The sequence below is a fragment of the Camelus ferus genome, chromosome 25 (assembly GCF_009834535.1).
Source record: "Camelus ferus isolate YT-003-E chromosome 25, BCGSAC_Cfer_1.0, whole genome shotgun sequence".
Classification (NCBI taxonomy): domain Eukaryota; kingdom Metazoa; phylum Chordata; class Mammalia; order Artiodactyla; family Camelidae; genus Camelus; species Camelus ferus.
In genome coordinates, this window is record NC_045720.1 from 1,294,831 (window position 1) to 1,300,964 (window position 6,134).

Below are 6,134 nucleotides of genomic sequence, written 5' to 3' on the forward strand. Positions count from 1 at the left end.
CCTTCCCCCACATATCGCAGATTCCAGCCCTTGGTGTCCCGCTGTCTCCTGGACTTCACCCTCGCACAAGCTTCAGGGACCTCGATCTCAATATAGTCTAGACCAAACTCAGCTCTGCTCCCTCTTTGCTGCTACTGTCAACTTCAATAATATAATAATAGTCAGGTATTTTACCAGCAAAAGCGAGTTTATTCAGGAATAGCCAGATGACTTGCAATTCAGGAAATGCAAACTATGGTGGGCCATGGGTAAACCCAGAAAAGAAGGAAGAGGAATTGCTTTCATAGGAGAAAGGGGGGATTTGGGAGGAGTTGGTCCCATGGATGGTGGGCGAGAGAACTCCGTCTACCAGCTGAAGAGGTCCTCCTACCTCCACCTTCTAGGGGCTTGCGGGCCTCCCTCTTCGGCCTCTTCCCCTTCCATGAGACCCTAGCAAGGAGTGTGCATCTGCACAGCCTGGGCTTCAGGCCCCCATGTCCTACACATGTACACACACACACACACACACACTCTCTCTCTCTCTCTCTCTCTCTCTCTCTCTCTCTCACAAGTATGTGATCTGATTCATTCCAGGGATTGGACCCCATGAGATTGTGGGGCCCCGAGAGTGGCTGTTTTCTGCCTGTCTTATGCTGGAGCTCCACCAGGCGGATCATCTCAGGCTGTGGGAGGGCTGAGCTGGGTCTGGATGCCAACTTCACACCCACGGCTCGTGTCAGGGATGAGCACCTGCACCCTCACAGTCTCAGTTTTTTTCACCTATACACTGGGGAGAGGAGCTCGACCTCAGGGTCTCTCCATGAGACCCAGGGAGACCCCGTGGGAAGCGCCAGCGGTTGCGGGGCAACGCAGGTGCTGATGGACGCTGGTCTGTTTCACCCTCGCTTGGCAGGACTGCTGTTTCCTTACTTAATTCCATCCCTCTGTGTCATTTGTTCCCAAACCTGCTCTTCAGAATCATCTCAGAATTCTTTTTTTAAATTTAATTTAATTTTTAAATTTTTTTGAGGGGAGAAGTATTAGGTCTACTTGTTTATTTATTTTCAGAGTGTTGCAGAAAAATGTATTACAGCTCAGTGTTACAGCTCAGTTGTGACATCAACCTGGATCCAGGCGGGAGACCAAGCAGCACTCGGAGAGTTGGAGAACTCAGGCGTATGATGCCAGCGGGTCCAGAGGAGTTAACACTCCAATCTCTGGACCCCATCTATAGGTTTACACAGGCTTTTAAAGGCTGCCAGTTTATACTTTGCAACATCATATGCAAATAAAATATAACAAAAGTTGACTAACTAGGAACAAGCTTTGTAGAAATGGACCAATCAGGTGGGAGAGAAATAACCAATTAAGAGTGAGCTTCATGCAAATAAAGTACTACAAATGGACCAATCAGAAGTTAGGGAAATGGACCAATCAGGAGTGAACTCAATAGAATTTTAGGGGTAAGTTCCACTTTCCTAGAAGTAAGCAGTTTCAGAGGCAAAAAGTGAGATAAAGCCTCTGGGCCAGGGAACTGGATGGTGCTGGCAGGAGAGTAGTGGCCCTGCCTGGGGGTCCTGCCGGTCTTTTTATGGGGCTTCCCACCTCAAGAGGAGGTACTGGGAATTGAACCCAGGACCTTGTGTATGCTAAGCACGTGCTCTACCACTTTAGCAACACCCTCCCCCATCTCAGAATTCTTAAACAGAAGAGCCCTGTTTTGTCCGGTGCTGTCCAAGAGCTGGTGAAACAGAATGCCATGGGGTTGGAACCCCTCATAGTCCAGTGATTCTGACCGTCAGTCAGATTTGAGCAGCCCCTGAAGGCAAGATCCCCTCGGACCAGTGATAGTCAGCCCGGGCTGTTCTTTTGGAACACCTAAGAGCTTAAAGAAAGTGCCACTGGGACCCCTCCCAGGAGTGCTGATTTGATGGTGGAGGCAGGGAGCCTGGCACCCATTATTGGTATTTTTTAAAAGCTCTCCTAGATGATTCTCACAGGTGGCCGGGGTCCGGAACCACTGTTCTTGAGAGCGGGTGCAGGACTACGCACACAAGAGGAGGCACACAGGAGTCGGGACAGCAGTTTAGTCATTCTTTCAAGAATCACTGATTCCTGCCCTGTGGGCACGTTCCTCGATTGTGTGTCACACAAATTTACTTAGAAAAACGAATGTTGCCCCTCAGGCTTACAACTGATGACGAGAGGTGGGTGTAAGTACACTCGTTCTCCAATTGCATAGCCTTTCCCGTGTTCATCCGCTTGCAGATTTACTAGGAGAGAAATCTTTAGGCGTCCCCTGAGCCGGGCAGGGTGGGTGAGGGAAGCCGCACTGCAGCCGACATTGCTGTGGTCCTTCAGGTCCAACTGGGGCTGAGGCTGTGTTCTGCCTGTGTGGCTTCTTTTTCCTTGTGGCTGGAGGGTAACACCCAGCCTGGAGCTTCATTTCCTGTAGCCACTGCATTGAAATGCAGTGGTTCTTGCTGGAGAATTGTTCTGAGGTTGGAGCTTCATGGGACAGCTTTTCTCCAGGACGCAGCCTCACCTGGGCTGTCCCGCGCGCTCACACCTCTACCCAGTACCCAGTACCCAGTTTCTTTCTGGGAGGATTATGAGGTTGAGTAAGGGGCACCAGTCATAGCCCCTGCCCACCAATGCTCTAAGGCCGGGAGCCGACAGCTACCCTGGTCCCATGGGTGAAGGGAGCTTTGCTCGGGTGAGCATCCTTGACACTGAAACGCCTTTCTGTGTCCCTGAGCGGCCTCCACCCTTTCACCCGCTCTCAGGTGGGAGCCCTTGATGTGTTCAGGCCTGAGGTCTTCCAGTGACATAGCCTCCCTTCCGAAGCATTCCTGGTCAGACTGGGTGCTGAGGAATTGGTGGCCTCGCTCACTGACCTGTCCCCACATTCACTGGCTTCTGCAAATCCCGGTGGCCACTGAAGGGTGCCACTCGGCCTTTCTGGGAATCTCTGTCCTCAGGAATGTCCTGCTTTGGGGATCACTTCCTCATCCTCACCCAGTCTTTGTAGCCGAGAACAAGGACAGGAAATGGGACCAGGGCCATCTGCTTCCTGCGTTGGGAGAAAGGAAGTCCCAGGGAAACACTGACGAATGGAGCCTGGGGTGGGGAGGTGATCAGGGGGGTTCATGGGCTGAAGTGGGACCCCCACAGCCCCTCACCCAGCCAGCAGGCCGTGGGGGCCCAGGAGAGAAGGGGACACAGCATTCTCCCTGAGTTTACTGCCAGTGCCAGGGCTGGGTGGGGACACAGGGCCTGAGGTAGCCCCGGGGGGTGGTTTCCTGGTGGGGTTGATGTGGCAGCCGGGGACAGGGTCCCTCAACCCAATGGGCTGGTTTGTCCCCTTCCCACTGGGGCTGGTGGTGGGGGAGGGGGCAGAGGGACATTGAAGGGAGCAGGGCATGTGGGGCCACCAGTGCTGGGAAGAGAGACAGAGGCCTGCCTCCAAAGACCAAGTGCAGGGGCCCAGGGACACCCCCCCGGGACAGCTCCAGGGGTCAGAACAAGAACCATCGCTCTCAGCATCGGCAGAGCACCAGTGACTGGCACCCAGCACCCAGCACCCAGCCAGCCTCTGCAGGCTCCTAGGAGATGGGCTCTCTGTTTCTCCAGTTTCCTGGGAGAGAGAATGGAACACAGAGAGGCTAAGGGCTTCCCCAGATCCCTCAGCCAGGAGGGGGCCACTTCAAACTGGAGGCCTACTGGGCATCTCAGCCCGGGTGATTTTTCAGGTCCCTTTCTAGTCTCTGGGTCCCCACGTCATACTGGAAGGTCCAGGGGCCTCAACAGCATTGGAGCCGCAGGGCAGAGTGCTGACCGCGGGCCACCAGGCTCCAGCAGTTTCCAGCATCAGACCCTCGAGGAGTGCCCTCTGAGGGGCAGGCACCTCTCACAAGTGCTGTGCCGATCTGAAGCCCATCTCCAGACTCCTGCGGAGGATGGCACATTCACTACTTTGATGATGGAAAGTTGGGCCAGGCTCCGTCACTCACGAATGCCACAGCGTCCCCGAGGTGAAGGCCGCGCGCAGGGCTGGGGCAGGGACGAGCGGGGAGTGTTGGGGTGAGGGGCTGCCGCAGACCTCCGTGTTGGGGGCGGGGACTCTCAGTGGGGGTGTACGTGGGACCTGATGCAGTGGCAGTACAATCTCACTGGTGGGAGGTGAGCTTAAGCCAAGTCACCACAGAAACCATGCCCTCTGTGGGGCAGGGACAGCCGGGAGGGGTGGGGGCCATCTCAGGTGGGCAGAGGTCTGTCTCCGCTTACAGGAAGGTCTGCATGCAGGATCTGGTGCTCTGAGCTTGGCAGCTGCTGCCACAGAACTTGGGGGGGACACAGGCACCCTGTCAAACAGGTGGGCAGAGTTTTGAGGAGGCCAGCAGGAGCAGGTGCTCATGAGGGCCACAGGCAGGGCCCGGCGCTGGTGAGCTCCACGTGCTCCAGCCCTCCCACTTCTGCCTGCAAAGCCCCCCAGGGCCAGGCCCTCTCCGCCAGGCCCCTGCCCCTCCTCCTGAATCCTGGCAAATACCTCCTTTACACTCAGTTCAGGGCTGCTGCCCACCTCTGTGCCCCACAGAGCAAGCCCTGTCTCAGCCCATCGTGATGGCTGAATCGTGTCCCCCAGATTCGTAGGCTGAAGTCCTAACCACAGGAGCTCAGAAGGGGACCATGTTTGGAGGTGGGGTCTTTAAAGAGGTGATTAAGGGACGTTAGGGTGGCCCCAATCAGTCTGATTTGTGCCCTTATACAAGGAGGAGATGAGGACACAGACACACACTGAGGGACGACCACCTGAGGACATGGGGAGGAGATGGCTGTCCGCTCACCCAGGAGAGAGGCCTCAGGAGCAACCAGCCCTGCCCCCACATGGGGCTCGGACTTCCGGCCTCTGGACTGGGAGAAGCTGCATTCCTGTCGTTTAACCCCGCAGGCTGTGGGGCTTGGGCACTTCTCAGCTGGATGGAGTTGGGCACCAGCGGACATCAGGGCCTTTTGGGGGAGGAATGCGGATTTTAGTGGTCCCCAGGCAGAGACTGATCAAGGCCCTGAGGGTGGATACTTCGGAGAAGCAAGGTTTGAGGAGGGGCACGAGGCAGTGGGTGCTTTCCAACAGGCTTCTGAGCCCCTGGCTTGAATGTCGGAGTGAGAGAGCCTGAGGTTCTGTGGGGGCGGGGGCCCACGGCTTCCTGGGAGCTGCTGGGATGCCGGCTGGGAGGGAGCGAGACTCTGCCAGGGTGCGGTGCGGTGTGTTGTGGCCTGCAGCCCATCTCAGAGCTTTCTGGAGAAGAGATGACGAGGAACAGAGGCAGGGATGCGGGCTCCAGGAGGGCGGGTTTCTGATCTGCCCCTCCTGGTGGTGCACAGAGGGCACAGTAAGTCCAGTGGGTAAGAGCCCGCTAGGGAGAAGCCCGGTTCCCCAGACGCCCGTTTCCAAGGCAGCCCTCCGAGGGTGAGTGCTGGCTGACTTTTGCCGCCGCTGGTCCCCAGGAGGGGAGTGATGATGCACCTGGTGGCCCTGGGGAGAGTCTGTTCTCCTCCACCTCCCTCACTGTGTCCCTGCCCTGGCCTGGGCTCCACACCCTTACTTTTCTTGTCTGTGGGGATGTCGGATCCCACGAGTCTCTGTGCCTGTGTCCTCAGCTGCTCAGAGCTCAGGGGGAGGGAAGTGGGCTTAGAATTTGTCCCACGAGTTGGGGTCAGGTACCACAGTTGGCTCCGTGACAGCAGTGGTCAGCAGACGAGACCAGGCAGAGGAAAGGGCTGTGTGTGTGCGTGCCTCCCTCGAGAATGTTCATGGCCCAGGCAGCTCGGTGGCCTCAGGCTGAGGGTCACCGGAGAGTCCTGGACACAGGCCGGCCATGCCCACAGCAGCAGCATGGGGGAGGCTGGCCACCATAGATGGTCTGTCTTTCTCTCCTTCCTTCACTGGCTGATCATATATTCAATATTGAAAATCCCAAATCTCCAGGAGTCTGAATCTAGTAACCAGGGAAGGACCTGGCGTCAGAATCTTGTCTGGATGGTGGGAGCGTGGCTAGGAACCAAGCAGCAGCCAACGACCATGCCTGACTTCCAGGCTGTGGCCCCAGTGTCTAGGAATACCCCTCCTGCTGGGCCGCAGGACTGGGTCCAAG